Source organism: Myotis yumanensis, unplaced genomic scaffold (assembly GCF_028538775.1).
Source record: "Myotis yumanensis isolate MYYU_CA2020_CCGP unplaced genomic scaffold, mMyoYum1.0.hap1 SCAF_12, whole genome shotgun sequence".
NCBI classification, from domain to species: Eukaryota; Metazoa; Chordata; class Mammalia; order Chiroptera; family Vespertilionidae; genus Myotis; species Myotis yumanensis.
In genome coordinates this window covers 54335835-54361001 of record NW_027223763.1, presented here as the reverse complement: position 1 = coordinate 54361001, position 25167 = coordinate 54335835, and positions in this window count along the sequence as shown.

Genomic DNA, 25167 nt, shown 5'->3' with positions numbered 1-25167 from the left:
ACTGCCCTAAGCCTCCCTGTGGTGCCTCCGGATCCTGCCGTGCCAAGGGCCACAGGCATAGCCTGGGCTGAGCCCGGATCCAGCGGCGGGCACGTCTAAACACACTCTCATCGCTGTCCCTCTTGAGGCCTCGGCCTCGGCCTCGGCACACTGGGAGACAACACGAAAACATGGTGTGCTCACCAATGTCTCTATCCCAGTGAGATGGAAGGGGCAGTTATGTAGGGTGTCCCAAAATTCACGCAAGAATTAATTTTGATAGAAAACACAGGTTTACAATTAAAAATTGTAAATTTGTTATTGATTCATAAAATATACAGTATAGTGTTATGTATGGAATAGCAAGCACATCAGGTAAATGGCCTCCACGGCTTTGCTGGCACATACGCAAAGCCGTGGTCTTCATTGGTCTTCATTGTCCCTGCTCCTGGGCCATAACTGGTACCTGGTAATGCTTATCAAATTGAAGGGATTGAAATCAAAGGGCAACAGATATTAAAATCTGATTCAATAAACCAAGTAAATTAGGCTTTTATTTGTTGTTGTTATTAATGCTCACGCAAAATTCAAATCTTGTGTGAATTTTGAGACACCCTATAGAATGGGGCTGCCTGGTTACCAGGTACTGTTGGGCTCCATCGTCAGGAAGTGAGGTCACTGCTCATGTCTGAGGAGATGCTCGGGGTAGGGGACCCACAGGTGACCTCACTTCCTGACGATGGAGCCCAACAGAACCTGGAACCCTGGTAACCAGGCAGCCCCATTCTATAACTGCCCCTTCCCGGCTCACTCGGACAGAGACATTGGAGAGGACACAATGTTTTCCTGTTGTGTCCCAGTGTGCCGACGCCGAGGCCTCAAGAGAGGCAGCGATGAGAGTGTGTTTAGACGTGCCCGCCACTGGATCAGGGCTCGGCCCAGACGACGCCTGTGGCCCTTTTCCCAGCAGCAGGATGTGGAGGTAACACAGGGAGGGTTTCTTGAAGCCAGGCCACCACTCTGATCCTGCTGAGCAGCCTTATATCCCTCACTGTGTGTGTGTGTGTGTGTGTGTGTGTGTGTGTGTGTGTGTGTGTGAGATGGGGGTTCATGTGAGGCTTTTCTGCCTGGAGCAGGCACGGGGCTGGGCCTAATGCAGAGCAGAAGGCACAGTGGGCAGAAGCAGCAGTGAGTGGGGCCAGGTTTGAGGATTCCCCACTGGCTGATGGTCACTGTCATTGCAGAGCTCAACCTACGTTAAGACGGAGCAGCAGGTGGTCGAGGAAGACCCCTGTGCCTTGGGCAGCAGTGAGGGCCCGGTGAGCCACACAACTGAAGGCCAGAACCTGCCTGAAGTGTGTGTGGCCACCCGGGGGTCTGGCGAGCCAGGGCCCGTGGATGGACAACGAAAGCCTGCTCCACCAAAGCCACCCAGGCCCAACAAGCCTCCAACCTCGAAGCCGCTCAGTCCCAACACCAGCAGGGCAATTTTCAACCAGGTCCTGGAGCGCCATGGCCGTATTAGTAACACCAGACGTGAAGACCTGGAGCCCAGGGAGGCAGAGCCCAAGGGTGAGTAGGTGGGGAGGTGTGGGAGAGGGAAGGGTGGGAGAGGTCCATGTGAGCTTATGGGGAAGGATTGTTGCCAGACACACAGGGAGCACCCCCAGAGCTGGCCAGGAGCAAAGACTGGCCTCAGACCACCCATCTGCTGGACTGCGGGTGGGGAGGATGTGCTGTGGTGGGCCCTGGGCTGTGCCTGTGTTCTCTTTGGGGGACGGATGGAAATGCAGGCACCTGGGTGATCTTTTCTCCTCTCCCAACTCCAGCCCAGGAGGCAGAGGCAGCTTCTCCTGTTACATATGAAGTTCAACCTGAGGAGCAGGATGAAGATCTGGAGGCCTCTCCATCTCTAGAGCTCCTGGCACCTCCAGCAGATTCTCCAGCTCTAACTGAGGAGCCAGGGCCGGCCCCAGACGGAAGTCAGGCCCCACCACTGATGGATGAAGAACCCTCCCTGGAGCCCATGCTGGGTCCTTCCTCAGAGGAGGAGCTGCCTGTGGAGGGCCCAGCTCAAGGGCCCGTTATTGAACGTGGTCGCCCTGTCCCAAGGGAAAAACTTGTTATCCTCCCAGGCCTTGATCTTTTCCTTTTCTTTACCGTTTTTATTTTGCTTTTATGTTCTCCATGGCGTGCTTCAATTTATTATCTTTTGATTTTTCTTATATATGGGTTTTGGGGGAGTTTCACTTTTATCATTTTATTTTTTCTGTTTTTAGCCTTCATTTTCCCACTGTATAATTAATTTTAATAATAAAAGTTTTCATTTGCGTTTTAAATGGTGCCATTCCTGAGCATGGAGTATATTCAGGGTGCTGTGCAAGCTCACCACTGTCTAGTTGCAGGATGTCCTATCACCCCACAGGGAAACTCTTCCCCAAAAGTATGTACTCCCCACTCCCCCTTCCTCTCAAAACCCTGATCTCCTTTCTATCTCTGCTTCTTTAACTCTTCTGGACAATTCCTATAAATGGAATCTTCCTAAAAATATGTTTCAGCTCACATGTTTTTATAGCATTTTTGTAATCCTAGCTGCATGAGAGATTAGATATAGAAGAAGATACCTTTTTAGTAAGAATGTGTAGAATCTCAAGGTAGACATCCCTGTGCTAAGTGTAACTCTTAAAGTTAATCAGGACTCTTCCAAAAATTTAAGAGGTGTGAGAACTCCCAAGCTTATCCTAAGAGGCCAGCATTATCCTAATTCTAAAACCAGATAAAGACACCACAAAGAAAGAAAGTTATAAACCAATATCCCCAATGAACATAGATGCTAAAATTCTCAATAAAATATTAGCAAAGTGGATCCAGCAATGCATTAAAAATATCATAGACCATGATCAAGTGGCATTTATTCCAGGGATGTAGAGATGGTACAGTGTTCACAAATGAGTTACACCACATAAACCAAATGAAGTCTAAAAACTACACAATCATATTAATAGATGCAGAAAAAGCATTTTATATATTCACCCATTTATGATAAAAATTCTCAGCCTCATGGGAGTAGAGGAAACATACCTCAATGTAATAAAGGCCATATATGACAATCCCAAAACCAACATCAGATGCATTGGGCAAAAAAAAAACATATTGTAAGTGGTAGTTTTAACTGTCATATAAAGTATAGGATATTTTTTGGCAGGAATGGTTGCTGGGAGGTTGGACAGGAGGAAATGATGGGGATTTGGACTAAAGTGGCAGTGTTGGGGGTTATAAGAATTGATCGGGTTCAGGATTTCTGTCAAAGATAATGCCTGCAAAAATTATTGATGGATTGGATGTGTTGCTTGAACAATAGAAAGCAACAACATCACAATGTATTTTGCCTGAGAGACTGGGTAAAAAGGAGATTGTTTTTCTAACCAGGGAACAAGTGTTGAGCCGACGGGAATGGGGGTTGGGGATAATGGCAGGAGTTCCATTTTGGAAGTACTAACGCTTTTAGAGTTGTGATCTCAACTGAACCCAATGGTTGTGGAAAAGTCACTATTATTTGCTCAGTGTTCATCTGAGGCAGATGAAGTGCTGAGCACCATCCATCCTTAGTGGAGGTCATTCCTCACTGTGATGCAGTAAGGCAAGTGCTTCTGTTATTCCTTAATGCACATGAGAGAAAATTGAGGTCCAGATAGAGCTACTGATTGAAAAAAGGGAACATAGATAGACAATGGCAGAGTTGAAATTTTATTGTGAGTGTCACCTAATCTACGGACCATTCTCTTTCTTTTAGGTGAGCTGTTTCATTCCCTAGACATTTATTCTTGCAACTGACCCAGCATTTAGCATATTGCAATATAAGATATCTGATCTCCATATTTGTTCCCTGTAAACTAAATTGGGAGTTCCTCATGAACCAGGACATTCTGATTAATTTTTGCATTTTCTGGTCCCCAAAAGACATTTAATGACAGAATGCAATTATGAGTGAATATTTAAGTTGTAAGTTTGAGAAAAGTTCTCAGTGAGACTATCAAGAGACAATTGGGGGTAAGAATAGGAAACAAATCAAAGAAACCATGGAAGGAGAGTTTTAAGAAAGATCCACAATACTGAAAGTCATTCATAGTTGTGACCTAGAATTTTTTTTATCTTCTCTTTTGTTTTTTTTTTCTATTATTGGTACTTTCTGTCTGTCCGTGTGCCTTCTATTATGTTTCAAGATACACAGATCCTGATTTGTTTAAAGTTATGGAACACTTCAACCAAAGTCTAATGTTGAAGTAAATGTAAATGTGACACATGAGTGTCAGGTCCTCTGGTTGAGCTCCACTCGCTGTTCCTCTCTCAATATCTCAAAGCATGCACTACGTTCTCAAGAACATGCATCTTGATCTTTCCTCCAATTGCTTTTACTCCTCTTTGAACAGACCTCACCTGTCAGCTAGCTGAATGAATTATTGGCATTTTCCATTCCTCCCAAAGTCTCTATTTTTAAATATTCCTCATCTTGAAATATCTCAACTGCTTTATATCTACTTCCCTTTGGCCTGGAAAATTTCAAATCATTTCTCAAGATTTAGTTTAAATATCATGTTATCCAAACAGTAGCCATTTAGCTTGTTAGTTCCTCTGGATTATTGGTCTACCATGTTTAGATAGCCCTTTTAACATTGTGTGTGCGTGCATGCACATGTTTGTGTGTTGTGTGTATGTGTTTTGGTGGTGGCTGTTTACTTATGTATACTATTCTTTTTTCTCAAAATTATAAAATTATGATAAAAGTGCTCTTTCCTTTTTAATAACTATATATAGTATTTGGAAACACTAACATCTCAGTATGATTTTGAATGAAAGAATGAATGAATGCATTCTTTCATGAGCCAATAGTCTTCTTATATTCTGTAACTTCACATTTTCTCTATAAACCCTTCACTTACAACAGTTGACTATATTTTTTATAAAGAAAATCTAAGGTCTATACTAGGTTCCTCAGACTTCTTTTCTCCCCTTCCTCTTCCAGTACAATCTCATTGTCTGTGAAACAGCCTCTCCTGAGGACTGCTGAAGTTTTGCTCTATGTAAGTGTGATTGATTTTTGTGTGGCTGAACTTGGTAGAGCAACATCAGAAACCTCCTTGTTTTCTTTTATCCTATCACTCGCACCCAGAGCAGTGATCCTTTCTCCATCCCAATAGGGGGCTCTTCAGGTACACAGCACAGCTTGCTTGGTTGCTTCTGTCTCTCAGTCTAGTTCCAGAACATCTGGGCCACCTTAATCAAACTTCCACCTCAGACCCAATTCGCATCTTTCCCTCCATCCTTTCCATAGGTGCCCGGTGTGAGATAGAGGGCCAGTGAAAGAAAAAGGGAATTGGGTCTGGTTTCATTCGTGCTGATGTTTATCTTCGTGGTCTTCCTCATCTGCCATTCTTAGTTTGGTGCTAGCCTCTCCCAGGTCTTGGTCAGGGTCATGGATAGCACTGATTAGAGGAAGATGTATACGACTAATATTAGAACGACTAGACCTTCCCCTCCCTCTTTGTAGCAAAACCAACATGCTGATTCCTGTGTGCCATTTATTAGTTGTTCTTAGGCAAATGCTATCCTACTCCCTTCCCTGTGCAGCATCTCATTTCCTGATGATAGTGTTGCCTCGCCCACCAGGCAGCCTTTTCAATACCACTAGAATCGGGATATGTTGGTGAAAGGGAAAACTCAGTTACCTTTGCCTCTTCCAGCACTATTCCCACCTTTTCCCTCCCTATTCATCCTGCCATTGCAGGCTACACTGGCCGGCCTCTTGCTTTGAGACTTCTCTTGGAGAGAGAAACATTCCAGAGGACATACATCACTGAAACTTTCTCAGAAACATTCTTTCACTGTGCTCCTGTGGCAACAGAGGGCAGACTGACACATTTCTCTACAAATATTCTGCTGGGGCCTAAGATTCCAATCTGCCTTCTTTAGAACTCTGTGTTCTATCCATGGCTCACTTGGGGAGGTAAGGGGAAAAGAAGACAGTCTTAAATGTCACCAATCCCATCAAAGAGGATTCCATTAGTGGATCTCTAGCCTTGTTTAATCACAAATGAAGGAGTCAGGTGGATGGAACAGATTGGCTACCCCTTAGTAAGTCTTTCAAGAGTATATCTAGAGCTTTTCTTTAGAAAGAAAAAAATCTGTCATCTTCCTCAGTTTTGATGATTTAGGTGAAATTCCAAGACAATTAAGAAGGTTTTGCTTCAAATTTTGTTGTATAAGGTAATTATTTCCCGTATTTCTCTGAGTTCCTCTGACCTACAGCACAGTTCAAGACACATAGGTAGCAATGTAAAAATCATCAGAGGGCTCAGTCAGCCTACCTATTTTTAAAATAAATTACTACTTCCTAGTAAAAATACAAATAGAAAAATATTTGGTACAAATATTTTGTAATATTTCCTCTCACTGTGACAAAAATTTCTATTGCTAGAATATGGAATGTTGTCTGTTTAAGCAATTAGTCTCCATAAGCTTTTTCTTACCCACAGTAATTTGTATTCTTTGAGAAGGACATGTCCTTGGGGTTATTAAGCACTGCATAATGACTATCTGAGACCTTGACACACCACTTCTTTCCTCCTTATTTGACTGGGGATTTAAAGATGACTTTCTGCATATATTTGTTTCTATATTACTTTGTACAGTGTAAAACCAGAAGTCATTTGTGAAATAAAAGGAATGAACCTTATGGGGATGAAAGTAAACTAATCAGAATTTGTAATTCATTTATGTGAGCCCACAAATCAGGGTTCTGCAAGATATTAAGTTGGTTCCTAAATAAATTAAGTTGTTGAAAGGAATTATAATGATGGTTGAAAGCATTCCCTAGCAGGATTATTATGTAAATGTACACACATACATGTGCATTGTGAGTGTATCACTACTATCAAAATGACAAGTGTAGTAAAGGATGGATAAATATTTTATGGGTTTTTAGATACAAATTATAAGGAAAACTACATTGATTTTTTTCAAATTTTTTATAATTTTAAAAGATGTTTTTATTGATTGTTAGAGAGAGGAAGAGAGGGGAAGAGAGAAAACCATGAATGAGAGAAAGACATTGAGCCTGTGCCCTGATCTGGAATCAAACTGGTGACCTCTTAGTGTATGGATCAATGCTCAACTAACTGAGCCACACCGGCTAGGGTTATATTGATTTTTAAAATTATGAACATTTTTATTAAGAGTTTAAAAACTCTAATTTAGGTCTATGAGTCGGTACAACATTTACTATTTACCAAGGTTATTCTGCCTGCTTCAGAGTCTAATTTTCATACAAGTATAGCAATGAGGTTATTAATATAACTGAAATACTTACTTTCTGCTTTTATTTAGAATGAATAATTTTTTTCCTTAAACCTCCCTTTCAGTTTCTATCCTGTATTATCAAACAGCAATCTGATTTGATTACATTAAGCATTAAAAACTGGATGGGTCACATTTAAGGAGTTTAATTCATTCCTGAGTAACTGAAAGAGATTCTCTTAATCCTGTGGTGAAAAATTTTTTGGTTTATATTATTACACTCTATGATACTGTGATATAGTACACTACACTGTAACTTGTAGATCAATGGTATTTCAGAACAGGATGTAATAGAAGTCATCTGCCAATACCACCAATAACTGGTACACAATGTAAAAGAAGTAGAGCTTCTGAGAATGATGGAAGAGTGGTACTAGGCAGTTATTCACAGACATCTGATACTGACTAAATATTGTAAATTAATCTTACTATAGGTGAGTTGCTCATGTTAAATAGGTGAAACATCTTTTTAATTTTTAAATTTATATTTTTTACTCACAGTTTACATTTGGTATTATTTTGTACTAGAGGCCTGATGCACGAAATTTGTGCAAGAGTAGGCCTTCCTTCCCCCGGCTGCTGGCACTGGCTTCCCTCTGGCACCCAGGACCCAGGCTTCCCTCGCAGCCCAGCTTCATCTGGATGGTCATCCAGAAGGATTCCAAGAAGGTCATCTGGTCTAATTAGCATATTACTCTTTTATTATTATAGATTAGTTTTAAGTGTGCAGCATAGTGGTTTGACAATCATTCACTTTGCAAAGTGATCCCCTTGGGATTTCAAGTACCCACCTGGCACCATACATAGGTATTACAATATTACTGACTGTATCCCTATGCTGCACTTGGCATTCCCAAGACTATTTTGTAACTGCCGATCTGTACTTCTTAATCCCTTCACCCTTTTCACCCAATCCCCCAACACCCTCCCCACTGGCAACCATCTGTCTGTTCTCTGTGTCTAGAAATCTGTTTTATTTGTTTATTTTGTTCTTTAGATTTCACATATAAGTGAAATAATATAAAACCTCTTTTTATTCTGGTGATTTCTAATTGTTAAAGGAACATGGCAGGTGCTTCTAAAGAAAACATGAGGCATTCACTAACTCAGATGATAAGTTACATAATGCATTAGAAATAACAATTTAACACATCTCCATTTTAGGTGAAATTCAAAAGTTCCACGGACATTTAAAAATCAAAGTCACTTAGAATTTTTATTGAAGATGGATGTAAACCAATTCTAAAATCATTAATGTGCAAGTCTCTTTGTATTTGGGGTCTTCTCTGTTGTCTCAATATGATGCTTTAATACAATGAAGTGCGGCACAAATGAGAAGAAAGACAACAGAAACAAATGAGGACCAGATGATAAGGGACTAGAAGGAACTTTGTAAAATAGAGTTGTTTAGGGAAGTGGTTACTTCTTTGAGACCCGATCACTGGATGTACTGTGCCTTCCAGGGCACAAACAGCATACGGAAAGGAAAGAGCTCTCTTTTAATAGTCTCTGAGGACTGTAGGACAAGGTCAATGGCCTAAAGTCTAGGGAAAGAAAAGGGGTGAGATAGAAGAAAATAATCTGATCATAAAAGAAAATGAGCAGGAGAGAGACATTAAGGAAGACGAAGATAATACTGCAAATGTTTGTGGGTGTGCCCTAACTGGTTTGGCTCAATGGATAGAGGGGCCTGCGGACTGAGGGGCCCTGGGTTCGATGCTGGTCAAGGGCATGTACCTTGGTTGCTGGCACATCCCCAGCGGGAGTTGTGTAGGAGGCAGCTGATCAATGTTTCTCTCTCATCGATGTTTCAAATTCTCTATCCCTCTCCCTTCCTCTCTGTAAAAAAAATCAATAAAATATATCTAAAAAAAATGTTCATGGGTGTAACATACACTGCATTAGGCAGGGTTATTAAGGAGTGTATTTATTCAAAGTAAAAATATTCAGTGGCCTCACCTTTCTGACTTTATTTTTAATAAAATATTCACTACAGTGGTAACTGATTCTGTTTATGCATCTGTCAGACTCGATCAGACCAGCAGAATTTCCGGAGAGATATACTGAGAGATTTATTATAGGGATTGGACTTTGCACAGGTGTGGAGCTGATAGACAGTCTTGGTGAGGGTGGTATGGTTGCACCTGCTAAAGGAAGAAGGCTGTGAAGTGGAGCGAACAAGAACCAACTCAAAACTGTGAGGATGAGCAGAAAGCCCCGAGTCTTACCTGGCCTCCACTTCAGGCTCTCAACATGGCCTGTCTTCCGTTTCAGTGATGGGAGAGATCTGCGAGAAAGCTGCCCGCTTCGTCATGGCCCAGCTGTTGAAAAACCAGATGGAGGATCCGGAAGGGATGCAATTTCTATGGCTCTTGCTGCTGCTCATGCCAAGCAGCTGAGCCAGCAGAAAAGCCACGAGTTGTGGGAGTTGCAACAAAGCCCCGCTCCAGACTTCAGATAAAGCGAGTACTGCTGCTCGACTTCCACCTTCCAAATCTCACAAAAGTTGTCTCTGTGGTTCACATTAGCTGGGAACTGTGCAGGGAAGGGGGTTCTTGGAAACACAGTTTCATCTTAGATAAATGGATAAAAGGCAAATCTACCACAATATAATTTCAAACTTCCTTCATTAAATTGTCAGTGAGCTGCGATAAAGATGCTGTAGGACAGGAGAGTTGAGACTTTAGCAGCATCAGAATTACCTAGAACTATTGTTAAAACATAGATTTCTGGGCTTTACCAATAGTTTCCAATTTAGTAGGCATGGTAATTGTGTTTCTCTGGACAAAACAGATCAATATAATGTGTGTGTGTGTGTGTGTGTGTGTGTGTATTCAACAATTCCTTAAATTCTCTCTCTCTCTCTCTCTCTCTCTCTCTCTCTCTCTCTCTCTCCCTCTCTCCATAAATATACACATACAGACATTTACAGTAATATATATGTATATATATGTATATATATATATATATATATATATATATAGAGAGAGAGAGAGAGAGAGAGAGAGAGAAAATTTAAAACACTGGCCCCACCAGCTTGAAGGGTTGTACTCATGCATGTGGGTGCATGCTTTCATACAACTGCAGGGAGAGTTGTATCTCCCTCTCTCCGTAAATATACACATACAGACATTTACAGTATAATATCTGTATATATATATATATATAGAGAGAGAGAGAGAGAGAGAGAGAGAGGAGCGATATTACGAAAATTGCAGTTTTTGCGATGTGAGAATTACAGTTGTCTGTTCACATACACGTGCATCAGTACCAGTGAGGCGTTCTTCCCAAGCCCCCTCCTGCTGCTGGAGAGGTGCTCAAGGTCGTGCTGGTAGTAACTTGGTGGGCTGCTCAGGGCGACCTTTCTGACCCTGGGGGCTTCCTTCTGAGAGTTTACTAGCTTTCTTATACTGAGAGTTCCACACCAACAACTTGCAGAGTTTTTAAATTGGCTTTTTCTTTCAGTGCCCGCAGATCATCTCACCACGTTATCCATGTAAAGCCGCGTGACAGCACTGCAACTTTATAACCAGATCAAAGTGCAGGTTGGGGGGTGGGGGTTCTTACAAGGCGCAAGGAGGTCTAAGCAGGGCGGTCTGAGAGCTGTCTGTGTAACCGCCTCATAATAACAGAAGCTACCTTTTTTTTTCGGATGGCTCCTAAGTCACAGACGCTGTGCCCAACACTTCACAAGTTTCACTTAATTGTGAATGCATTTCATTTCCTTGCTATCACCACACTGGAAGAGAAGGATAACAGGGTTATGTTAATTTTAGATCTCACATTTAGAAGTGCAAAACCAAAGTCGCTACTTTATTTTCTTATTACAGATGTGCCCTTCTTTGTAAAACCTAGTTATTACAGAAAATGAGAATGGTTCAAAGAGGAAGTTCCATTTATTCCCATTTGGAAAATGTATCTCATTTTAATTCCAACATTTAAACTCCTCCAGGCAAATGCATGTCGACTTTCAAATCTCTCTCCTTCCCCAGCTCTTCTGGAACCGAGGGGCAGGCCTGGATTGGCATGCGGCCAGAGGCAGTTAGAAAGGAGGGGACTTAGGATCCGAGTGAGGTTCTAGCACATTCATTTGAATTCATGTTGCCCTGCTGACACCTAATACTTCAGTCTAGACCTCATCAATCCAGAGCTGTTGTTTCTCAGCAAAGAGCCGGTCGTCCCTGTGAATGAGAGTCTGCCTTTGTCTTGCTGGTACCGCATGTATCTCAGCTGCCTAAAGGTCCTTACCCCCAATCCCTTCAACCTCCTCCCTCTGCTTCCTGCCCCCACATACCTCAGCAGCTCTCCATGGATGTGTCCACTGAAGGGCAGTATCAGCTAGCCTAGGCACTTGTATTCTCCTCTAGGGCACAGGTAAACCACGGGGCAGCTTCAGCATTGCATAGGAACCAGATGTTCTGGCCAGCTCAGCTTGCCCCGCACTGCTGGCTTACCTCACCGCAGCTGCCCTATTTTAGTGCATGTGTGTGGCTCTTCTGTGCTGTGGTTTCTTTCCAGAAATTCTGATATTCTATTGGCCCCAAGCTCCATCTGTATTGATGACTTTCATCTCAACCTATTTACCTTATCTCCTTGCTCTGAGAATTCTGTTCATATAGAAGAATTTTGTGCAACGAAGATTATAATACACACACACACACACACACACACACACACACACACACACTGAGTGGCCAGATTATTATGACCACCCCATCAGTACTTAGTTGGGCCACCTTTTGCCTTCAATACTGGGGCAATTCTTCTTGGCATTGACTTCACAAGATGTTGAAAGGTGATGCGAGGAATCTGATACCATGCCTGATGAATAGCACTGTCCAGTTCTGTGAGATTTGATGGTTGTGGAACCAGCTGCCTGATGGCTCTTTTAACTTTGTCCCACAGATGCTCAATTGGATTGAGATCTGGTGATTGTGGGGGCCACCTAAGCAAGCTGAAGTCTCCTTCATGTTCTTGAAGCCACTCCTGCACAATGCGAGCACTGTGCCATGGCACATTGTCTTGTTGGAAGAAGCCATCTCCATTGGGATACGCCATCAACATGATAGGATGAACTTGATCAGCAACAATACTTAGGTATGCTGTACTATTCAGAGGTTGTTCCACACGAATTAAAGGGCCCAAATCTTGCCAGGAAAACATGCCCCAAACCAAAACACTGGCCGCACCAGCTTGAAGGGTTGTATTCATGCATGTGGGGTGCATGCTTTCATGCTATTTCCGCCAAATTCTCACTCTGCCATCTGCATGATGCAACTGGAAATGTGATTCATCGGACCACATGACTTTTTTTCCAATGCTCGACTGTCCAATCCTTGTGTTCCTGGGCGAATTGGAGACGTTTTATCTTGTTAACTGCAGACAGCAAAGGTGTTCGAACAGGCCTTTGGCTTCCATATCCCATACGGTGCAGTGTATGGCTAATTTGCCTACAAACGTCAGGTGGTCATAATAATCTGGCCACTCAGAGTGTATATATATATATATATATATATATATCTGTTGCCTCCTTAGCCTCTCCATCATTTTGCGTTGGAACTTTAATCCAAGATGGCACTGGACTCAGTGCCCCTCCCTTTGATTCTTCCATGCTATGTGGGGGCCCATTATAGTAATGGCTCCAATGAATTCACCTTCCTGTGTCTGTGACCCTCTGTGAGTGGCTGCTGCTGCTGCTGCTAGTAAGAGGGGTCAATTCATACATTCTAATAATTCTTTTTAGGCGACGAAGACAAAAGACTAGAGAGGTTAAACATCTACTGAGAGCAATGTCATTACTAAATAGTAGATTGGAGCTTCCCCAGGAAAGACTCCAAGGGGAAGGTGGACAGAGATTTCTTCAAAAAATTAATAAATTTAGACTGTCTCCGTGTTCCAATGTTTTGCCTTTTGATTTATAGCATTTTTTCATCCATATATATTCCATATGCAGTTGATGAAATGATTAATTTTCAAACCTGAGAATCTTGATTAAAGCATTAATCACCATGTAGCAAATTAGCCTTAAGATTAAAAAACAAAGTGTGTTAGTTTGTGTTGTCTATTTTCCAACCGATTGCTTCCTCAGCATGAAGAAAACAACACCTTGGGTGTGAAATATTAGCACAAAATATCACAGCCTCTTGGTAAAATGTTATTTTCTGCCCAAACACTTCTATCCAAAGTGTTTCAGCTAACAGCTCTGCTATTTAAAAAGCTGTCCTTTTCCACAGTGGTTAATGTTCTTTGTACTTTACTTTTAGTCTTTTTATAAAAATGCAGGCTCTCTGTAAAACTCTGCTGGGTAACATAAATCTGAACATTGTTGATGCTTAGACTTGTCAAACAGAAACAGCAAATCTTTGGGATACAAATGCCTTCATGCTAGAGATAGTTGATTGTGGAAATTTTGCCTTTGAAGTGACAATTTAGATCGTTGCCTGATTAGAGAAAATTGATATACCTGAAGCATAGAGAGCACTATAAAATGGAAGTAGGCACTTATTAAATCTAATGTAAGCACTGGTAAACCCTATTCTAAAAGTCAAATACATTTCATATTTTGAAATCTGTTAATATATAAATTCATATTTATTATAAAAACTAGTAGCCTGGTGCACAAAAATTTGTGCCCTTGGGGTGGGGGGGGGGGGCGTCCCTCAGTTATTAAACATTTATTGGCACAACACTGACCACATTGGTGGTGGTGGTGGTCTTGTCAGAATGTGTTATATTATGCATATTAAAATCTATTTAAACAGATTTGATATAGATATTTTCAAAGATGGAAGAATTGTCTCTGTCAACTATTTTAGTTGATTCATATCTTCACTAATTGTCATCTTTGCAAAGTTTTCAGTCCCCATATGGATTGCTGGATATAATAGGTCATGCGCTGTCCCTGTCCTTTGTAGCCTTTGTTACCTTAAGGACTCTAGTTTTTCATTTATATGTTTAAGTACCAACCTTACCAGCTTAAAAATGTAAGCTTTTAACACTGCTCTCTCTGTTCTGTATTCTTCCGAAGAAAAGTGGAGTTGGGTTACAGCACAGGAGAGAAATTCAGAAGGGGATTATTGAAGTAATGACTGCAGTAGGAAAAGAGGGAACCTATTTCCCTGGCCACAGGCGCTGGCACCCTGGACCACAGGGCTGGCAGCTTCTCTGGGTGACTGCAGCCTGGGACCTTGGGCAGGTAGCTTGTCCATCTCCTGGGCTGCAGCCAGCCACAGGCGCTGGCACCTGGACCAAAGGTGGGTGGCTTCTTCTTCTGGTGGCTTCTTCTTCTTCTGTGCTTCCAGGGAGGGCAGTCAGTTATGTGTATATGTGTGTGCATACAAACATAGGCGTGTACATGTGTGTATGTGGAAATCTGCTGGGCAAGTCAAAACCATAGAAGAGTTTCCCCATATCTCTTGAATCTTCCAGAGATATCCCCCACTTTTTTATTCTATCACTACTGGAGAGTCAGTATTTGTAGCCAGCCAGCCAGTGACTCTCTCAGTGTCTATTTCTGACTTCTTCTTTTCCTGTCTGTCTTCCAACCCCCAATCATATTTCCACCTGGCTGCATCATTTTTACTCCCAATATGCTCTATAGAGAAGGAGTCAGGATGCTGTCTTCCCATGAATAGTACTCAGTAACAAACCAATTGCATTTTAGTTGGGCAATGCCCCTACCCACCCTTCAAATCCCTGTGACCTTGCATCCTGTTTCTCTTTTTGTTTGTTGGATTGTTCTGCTGCTCCTTCTCCTCACCCCACCACCCTTGGATCATAATGTAAAATTCTTTTACCATGTCAAGAAATTATTAAAAATATAGGTACTTTGAAAAAAAAATACAGGTACTCCTCTGAACACCAGTCGCAGCCGCCCGCCTCTTCCCTGGACCCCTCCGGCTTTTCCGGTCACCGATCCCTGGGTGGGGGAAGGGGGGGCAGGGAAGAGGCGGACGCTGGCACCCACCTCTTTCCTGGCCCCCCTCTGGCTTCTCTGATCACTGGCTGGGGGGCGGGCAAAGGCAGCCCCAGTTCTCTGATCCAGGGCCGGGGAGCAGGGCAAAGGTGGCCCCCAGGGCCGCCTTTGCCCTGCCCCCCCCCGGCTCTTGCCTGCCTCCTGGGTTTCCAATCACTGTCCTTTCCCTTTCACCTCCCATCATTGTGCCTACGTATGCAAATTAACCGCCATCTTTGTTGGTGGTTAACCGCCATCTTGGTTGGCAGTTAATTTGCATATCGCCCTGATTAGCCCATGGGAAGCGTAGCGAAGGAATGGTCAATTACCATGTTTGTCTATTATTAGATTAGATGCTTTCTTTTAGTTAAAAATAAAGGGAAAATGGAGGTCCTCCAAAGAGATCAATTAAATTATTTTATTAATTAAGTTGAATTTCTTTTTATTTGATTCTGTTTATATGCTCAAATGTTTCCTGAGAAACATGAGTATATCAGAGAAACATGTACTAGTGAAATTTGAAGACAGTGCTTCCTTTTCCTAAATATCACTGCTTTTATTATGTTATGCAGATTTTAAGTCTTTTCAGAATAATAAATATTAAAGGAAAGATGCAGACCTCAGTGTCAGATAAAATGCATTTTGCTTCAAAAAATATTATAAAGCAATTCTTTGACTTTTAGTTAAAAAGGATTTACTAATTGACTTGACATTTTCTTTAAAATAAGATTGAACCTTTCAACTTACCAAACACTTTTTGTTTGAAGGAACTCGTTGTCTTTTTAAAGCACTAAATAAAGACCATAAGTACCCCATGTGGGAGGATAAATGTAATTGCTTTTATTTCATATATTTGGAACAGATCGAATGAAATATCTCTACCAGTTTATGAAGACAGTACATTTCACATATCTACTGCCTTCTTCTGTTCCTTACAGCTAGTCACTGCTCAGTCCCCGAAATGCCACCTTATCTTACCCTCTTAAAATGTTTGGGCAGGGTGAGGCAGAATCCTATATAATAAAAGGGTAATATGCAAATTGACCCTAATGGTGGCAGCTGGGAAGATGGCCCTGATCGAAGGCCAGGCCTACAGACCGTACCCACACACGAATTTCATGTGCCAGGCCTCTAATTGGATTATAATGTTGAATGGCACAGTAGAGAGTAAGATAGAATTATAGAGGGAGACATAAAAATGGGGAGCTGAATTAGCTGTTGGGCTGGACCCTGAGTATTGGGTGTAGCAGTCCGAATTATTATTTAAAGACATGTCAGATCAACTTTGCTTTTCTTTAAAGATTTTAAAAATATGTTTGTATTTATTTTTTAGAGAAAGAGGAAGAGAGATGGATAGACAGCTAGAAATATGGATAAGAGAGGAACATCATGGATAGGCTGCCCCTGTACACACCCCCACTGGGGATTGAGCTCCCAACAAGGCATGTGCCCTGATCAGGAATTGAACCAGTTACCTCTTGGTTCCTGGGTTGACACTCAACTGCTGAGCCACACTGGCTGGGCTCAGCTTTGCTTTTCTATGCAATTTTGAATTGGCCAATGGGATGAACATTAGGTCTCGTCAGGCAGCAGAGATGTCAGCTGAGTGGCATCATGATGTACAGTGGCTAAATATAAAGGGCACAGCCCTCAGGAAGCTGTGCCTGATGTGACAATGCAGATAGCAGACAGCTGATATCATCACAAGGATTTAGGCCTAGAAAGAAAGCCTTCTAGGCAAAACATTGAGGAAGAACACCCCAGTTATTCTACTTAAAACTATCAAGTCAATTCCGAAGCCCTGTCTCTGTCCATTTCCTGTCTGGATCAGGATGGATTTAGTACTGGGTGAGGTTTAGCTTACAGATTGACAATAACAGTGCTTGTCAATGTGGGGGTTGGATAGAAGGAATAGTATTCTCTGTGGCTTCTGGGAATGGGGGTGGCAAAAGTTGAGGGGTTTAAGAAGGAGTCATTGCTTCCCTTAAATTTATTCTGCAAAAGAATAGCCTTGTTAATTGGACAGACACATTGGCCTTCAAATTACAGCTCTTTTTAAAGCTGCTTGCCTGGAAGATAGAAACTCACTGATTCTGAAGAGGGGCTCATTCTTTTTTCATAAAGCTCCATAAGCTAGACCCTGGTGGATAATTTGACAGATAAGTCCTGGGAAGTTTTACTAATTAAATTTTGCCTTTGTTAAATACAGATTATGTCTGTATAAGCCCGAGCTGTATTTAACTTTTATGAATTGAATTGACTCATTGTCTCACTTTATAATTTCAGGGAAGCTTTAGCTTCCTTTCCTAAGTGTCTTCAGATGCTGGTGGGCCCTAAGTATGTTTGCTAGCATTGACTCATAAGCAGTTACACTGGGGGCGCAATACTTACGTAAAGTCATTTTTATATATTTTTGATCATGCAACATTTTGAATTTACAACCAGAAGACCCAGACCATTTTCTTTGCCTGAAATCACATTTTCAATATTGAATTTTTAAAAAATATGTTTTTATTGATTTTTTTAGAGAGAAAGAAACATCAATGAGAGAGAAACATCTATTAGCTGCCTCCTGTACACCCTCTACGGGAGACTGAGCCCACAGCCTGGGCATGTGCCCTGACTGGGAATTGAACTGGGGACCTCAAGGTTCATGGGTTGACACTCAACTAACCCAGCTGGGTTAATGTTGACCTTTTAAAGCAAAACATTAGTATACCATTTAAAGAAAGTTCTGTCTCTTATTATAAAATTGGAATCTTGTTGAGTATACAGCATCAAATACTATTTCCTCCAGATAATATACAAACACCATTGATCCTCCTTATTGCTAAGTTCCCTATTTTAAAATTTGCTTACAAGCTAAATTTTTTCTATAACACCAAGGTTGGTACTGGTGGTGCTTTCCGAGTCATTCATGGATATCCTCAGCACAGTGACGCTTGAGTCACCGAGCACACATCTTCCCAGACGAGGCAGTACTGGAGCCTTCCTGTTTCGGTTCTAATACTGCAAACAACTGTCCCTCTTGCCATCTATGTATTACTGTGATTCCTGCTTTTGTGTTTTTTGGGGAGTGATTTTGCTCTTTCCAGTGGTTCCTAACTGTAGTGCTGACATGCTGTCCAGTGTTCCTGGGTACAAGAAGGCTGTGAAGTGTCTAATAGAGAAAATGTGTGTTGGATACGTTTTGTTCAGGCATGAGTTATAGGGCTGTTGGCTGTAAGTTCAATGTCAATGAAACAACATTTAAAGACGCATAAATAAATAATGCATCTTTAAACCAAAATACACATAAAACAGGGATATGTAGTAACCATCTTATAAAAATGTTGTTACTAGAGGCTTGCAAGAGTCAAACCCCACATTTCCCCTGGGAACAATGGCTTAGCATTTGCCAGTTCAGTATTCATGGTGACTTGGTGAATATTCTTGGGTACTTTCCTCTAATAGCATACGTATCAAAATCCAAGCTATTCCAAGATTGTTTCTCTTCACCCAACAAAGTAGTGTACAGCCTTACATATGTTGCTACAGTCAAGCTATTAACGTGGGCATCAATCTCCATGACATTCAGCGACGTGACTCTGCGATAGTCACCTGTCATCTTTTTTTGGCTTTTGCTGACACCACTTACATCTTTCCTTATTGCACCATGGCGAACAGATAATTAAAAGCCAAAGGCTCAGTGAAGAACCTGACAATTTATAATTCTTATTTCAAATTTGGATTAATGAAGTAGGTCTGTTTGCTTGGATCTCTTTCTGTTTGTTTTTAAATTAAATTTATTGGGGGTGACATTGGTTAATAAGACTAAGTAAGTTGAAATTATATATTTCTATGATACATGCTCTTCATATTGCGTCTGTTTTTGAGGTGGAATTCAGATTTTGAAGAGGTGTGTTGGTTGCTTCTGACCAGCTGCCCAGAAACAAAGCCATTGTTTAACTTTCTTAGGAGGGTCCATGGGTTGCCATCATTTCTAGGGACTGTCCAGATTTTTATTAGATAAAACACATTCTTAAATTAATAGGGAGATGTCAGTGTTCTTTATTTCCTCCTAACTGCTCCTGGAAACCACCAATAAACAAAAGTCCTCGAAGCTGAGATCAGTGTACTAGAGGGTACTGGAAGTGGGCGAGTTCAAGTTTAATGGCTTTTATGGAGTCCTGACTGTCTGCTAGGCATTCAGCTAATATCTTTATGGAGATCATCTCATTTGATCCTCAGCAGCAATCTGGTGAGGTAGATTTCGTTAATTTAGTGTCTTCAGGTCAGGAAACTGAGTCTTGTAGAGGTCCAGGAGCTTGTCTGAGGCCACGGAGCTAAGCAGGGAGGGTTTGAATGCAGCTAGTGTGGCTCTGCAGCCAGCTGTCTTCACTGCAATCCTCTGTGCTCCAATGCTTCTCTCCTACAGACCCTCCCCAAGTTCCTTGAGCCCCAAATATCTCACACAATTATTAACAATAGGAGGCCATATTCACATGAACCTGCATGAGAACGTCTTGACAGGTGGACAAGCCTAAATCATATTTTTAAAGAAAGAAGTGCTTCCAAGGAAGGTCACTGCCTCCCTCACTGATCCTCCATTTCCCCTTATCAACCGGCACAGAGTGATTCACTGGAAATCAAAAGTCTTCCCCTGAAGCTTGTCCTCAGCCTCGGGCTGGCTCAGCTCCAAAGCTACAGCGGGCTGCTTATCTTTAGCAGATGGCCGTCTTCCCTCTGACTCAGCTGCACTGGGTCTGTCCACCCCATTTAGGCTATTTGAGCCAATGGAAAGGCTGGCTGTGTTTTTCTTTCCAAGCCCTGATACGTTCTCCAGCTTCCTTGGGAGAGAAAAAGAGAGAGGTTGCTACCAAGGACATCCTGCTACAGAGGACATTTTAAAACAGCTGCTGTGAGTTTTTTCCACCATGAAACACTGTTCACTTCACACTCATTTCCCCCCACTCTCCCAACAGGTAATTCAAAATGGAGAAAGGAACTCTCAAAATTTACGTAGAATATTTGTTTCCATCTCTACCTCCCGATGGCTATGCTTTCAATGGACAAGTAACCTCGGGGTTTCCAGACTTACTTTCTTAAAAACTTACTACTTACGTCAGACAATACATTTCGGGTGAAATGAAAAGGAAAACTAATAGTAAAATGGCACTCCTGAGAAAGAATTTGGTTCTGTTATGCATTGAAACAATTTATAGAGCTGTCACAGATACTGTGATTTTCCCTGATTCTGCAGGAAAATACCTTTCCGGAACCAGAGAGGATGGCAATGAGAGAACCAGGAAAGCCATCATCATAGGAATGGCGACCGTGAATCAAACCCCTCTTCTGGGCAGGTCAGTGCTGTGACTTCATTGTGCATCATCTCAGGCGCAGCCTTGTGGCAGGGCTGGGGCAAGGCTACGTGGGGTCCCCAACTTATACAGTTTTCTGAAACAAGTCTTTAAAAAAAGAATGCAAATTATGTGTAGAAGTAAATATTTATTCAAAAATGAGAAAAGAAATCACAATAAAATAGAAACTTTTTAAAAAAAAGCTCACAAATAGCCTGGCCTGTGTGGCTTAGTGGTTGAGCCTTGACTTGTGAACCAAGAGGTCATGATTTGATTCCAGGTCAGGGCACATGCATGGGATTCGGATTGATTCCGAGTGTGGGGCGTGCAGGAGGCAGCCAATCAATGATTCTCTCCTATCATTGATGCTTCTATATCTCTCTCCCTCTTCCTTCCTCTCTGAAATCAATAAAAATCTTTTAAAAAGCTCACAAATATAACAAACATCACAGAATCCATGGAAATAGCATTTAAAAAATTAACTGTTTGCCATGCTTTTTCCCCCCTGTTTTTCTTTTGATGAAACACATATACTTTTCAAAGGAAATGATGTTTCATCTCTTACCTGTAGAAAAATGGGAATATTTCTAGTATAAGATTTTAAATAGTGCTTACCACTTTGACATAATCTTATGTGTATAAGTAGACTGAGAGCTTCTTGCAGAAGGGGTATGAATGTGCTATTGATTCCCAGCAGCTAGGATTCTGGCTGACATGTAAAAGGCACTGATCACATGTTTGTGCAATCAGGGAACGATTAAGCTATGGAGAAGGGTTAAGTTAAAGGGGATATAGTTCAGCTGGGGAATTAACTACAGCTTCAGATGTTAAGACAGGTTCCATGTGCTTCCCTGTTGTCCCATGAGCATGGAATGCACAGGTATTTCCAATGAAGTCTCCTTCCTGCCCCTCCCCTTCCCTCCTGAACCAATCAGCATTTTGTGGTTAAGTCAGATCTTAACTTAGTTGTGCTATGCGGCTCTATAGGACTATTTTATAGATGAAAATAAGCAATGAGGACAAGTTTCTGGTCTTTAACAAGGTGTTAAGGCAAAGACAGTGCTGCAGTATCCTCAGTTCTCATGACACATACTCCAATCTCTTCACCCACATTATCTTACTTGATACCAGCACAAAGGTCTTTTCAAATGACCATTTACATGTTTTCACTAAACCCTTGCAGAATCCAGTCCGGCAATGTGCAAATTGGAAAAAATAAATAAAGAAAGAAAACACATTTTGTAAGATAAACGGTTTCTCTTTTTCCTTTTAAATAAAATGAGCTGGGAAGAGGCAGAGAACTTTTATGATTCAGTAATGGGCAAGATAGGATACTCTCTAGCTCACAAATCAAAGAGACCCAAGCTGCAAAGGCTTCAATTTTGTAGAGAACAGCTCAGGGCCAGGCAAAATGTCATCCTTTTTATAGGTTCAACAGAATTCTTCTGTTTTTCATCTTGCAACACAGGCGTTAGATCAGCTCTTCAAGTCCCTCGGATGTCTGGAACCGTGACTTGTGTGCACTTTCTAAAACATAGAGTCAAGTGTGAATAAATGCTACAGAAAAAGAGGAAAAAGCAGTGGAGAGGGACCCAAAATCTTGACTGGAGGAATGTCATGTAGAGCTCTTTGGTGTCACAGAAATGCCCCCGAGGGCTTATCGACATGTACACTCACACTAATGAGAGTGGCCAGCTTAGAAGACAGTGGGGTCTGCAGACAGCATCATGTTACAGCCTGTTCTTAGTCACATTTAAAATTTGGTGCTGGAGGATAAAACTGGCTCTGAAGGCTTATTATGGAAAACAAAAATGTTTGAAAGGAAGAGCAGGCTTTGAACTGAACCTAAATTTCTTATCCAATAATCAGTTTTCTGACTTCCATGATGGCACTTGAAAGTCTGATATTCCATAAGTGGGGATTTAAATGGCAACTTTTTATTAGACACTGAATTTTAAGATTATAGTATTCCCTGTTTCAATCCATTTTTTCCATTCTAAGACTTTTTTTTCTTGTTTTGTTTTGCTTACAAATAAGGCTTTATTTTCACATTAAAAAATAAAGTGGAATTAAGTACTACTGTGGAAATGAATGGCATAATATTTGACCTTTAGGTAGCCATGAAGCAGATACACCTTAATTTAGAGTTGATTACTTATTTATGCATATAACAAACATTGGTTGAATACTCATTTTTTACTTTATATATATTACTGTACCAGTAATAACCAAATTAATAAATCAAGATCCATATTTCATACATAGACTGTAATGGCTCAAATTTAAAATTTTAAAATTATATCTCTATGCCTATCTGGACATTGATAGATTAAAGTTACTAAAGAATAAAAATAATATATTACATGTATGCAACTATTTGACAAATATAAATTAACCATCCTGTGTGATAGGTACTCTAAGATACAAGTTTTCAAGAGACATATGTTTTGCCCTTAGGAACAATAAATTCAAGAAAATACGATAAAGTCATAGAGAATTGCATGGTGCATTGCATAGTGAATTGCATGGAGAAAAAGAAGTGTTTTTCTCTCTGGATGGTCAGGAAAGTCTTCTGGAAGACATGACATTTATACTGGGCTCTGGAGGTTTGATTAGCTTTAGAGAGGTGGCAAAGGAGAGAGGACATTCTGCTCATTGTGAGCAAAGACAGAACAGGAAAAGCTCAGAGCAGGTGTAGGGACAGTGAGGAGGACAGGTGGCCTAAAGTGTGGGGTAATGTCAAGGGCTAGTAAGAAATGAGGTGGGAAGAGTAGATTGTCATGAGATCATCAAGAACCTTAAATCCCAACCTAAGGAATCTGGAATTTATTCAATGAGCACAATAGACTCATGGAAACCTGTTAGATCAAAGGAATTATAGGAATAAAGTCACATTAAAAAAAACTCATTTGGTTATTATAATATTCCAGACTTGAGGTGTTCCGTGTCATGGGTAAGTGAGGCTGGAGGTTAAGCCTAGAAGGAGAAAAAGAAAGAACACTTTTGAGAAGTTTCAAGAAGACTTGATACCTTCCTAGGTATGTACTACAAGGTTTTGACTTGGGTGATTGGGAGTATGCATAATATATTTTTGGGATCTGGAAGATATTACCCATCTGTAATCTTGACCAATAATATATTGAAAATTTCCTTTATTGTTTTAATTGATACACTTTAGAGGTGGGCCAGACTATGCTCCCCTTTAGCTAATGACATTATTAAGACATCTATTATGACATTGAGACAGCCATTATTAGGAATGTGTCATATTTAATGTTCAAAGCTTTGTAGTAAAGTAATTGTTTTTCTGTCTTTTTAAAAAAAAGTAACAAATGAAGAAATTTAGGTGCAGAAAGAGAGAAAAAAATCCCCAAAGTCCAAGGACTTATGCTTGGAAGTGATTCAGAGTCAGGTGTTTGTCCCTAACCCTTTCCCTACTTTATTTCTACTCCCAGGTGAGTATGTTTTATGCTTGTGTGACACTGCTTTTGTGTTGATGGAAACACAGCCCCTGTAGGATTCAGGAGTGTGGGCTTGCGTTATTTCTCAATTAAATCACATGTCATCTGTGTTTCCCCTGAAATTTTTCTTTAGATAAGATTACTCTATTGAAATTGTAAATAGTATTTGTCACCCACAAATTCACTGTAAATTAGGACCTTCTATTTAGTAGCTTACAAAAAGATCTCAATAGTAGGACTAGGATATCAGTACCTATAGATGAAATAGACAAGCTTGTAGGACCGTTAGCTTAAGCTGAGTGTTTCATGAGGATATGGGAACAGAATAGACAGAGTGAATTAAGTCTGGGAAGAGGGCTTGGCGATGGAGATACTAGAGGACATGGTTGGAGCAGGATTGAACTTAAAAGTCCAGCATGAGAAGCATGTACAAATTTAATCCAATGTGTATCCCTTATGCAGAGAGAAGGCGACGGCTCTGTGGTCTCAGAGAGCCTCCCTGTTCCATGGGAGCAAAATACTTGAAGGAGGAGCTTTCAAGGTGTGAAGGGGCAGCTGCTTTCTTTTATGAACTCATTGTTCTTAAAGAGCCATGAACTTTTCCTCTGTCCACAGGGGACGGAAATGTGTTACTTTATGATCCAGTGTTCTGCCTTTGGCTCCCCGGGATTTTTCGTTAAGCTTTGAAGAATAGAATTTAGGCTGAAGAAATAGGTTTTGTCTTGCATTTCCATTCGATGAATAAGTTGCCTTGAAACTCCTTAACCTCTGTGCTTCATTTTAAAACTCGGTAGGATGAAGCAGGTGGAATTGTTAAGCTTGAGTGCTGTTTTGTGTGTGTGTTTTTTCCATCCTGCATAACAATATCTCCACATTTCCCCTGTTCTATCTGGGACCTGAGAGGTTAAGCTTTATTCTACATCACTATTCATTGAATACAATCATTATCATAAGAGCCTTCTTTCACTGAGCCTCAGTTACATGGCAGGCTCTGTCTTCACTTCTTCATTTAATTTTCATTCTCTATCTCTTCATTTGATCTCCACAGCATTAGTTATTTTATAGTCAAGGAAAGAGGTTA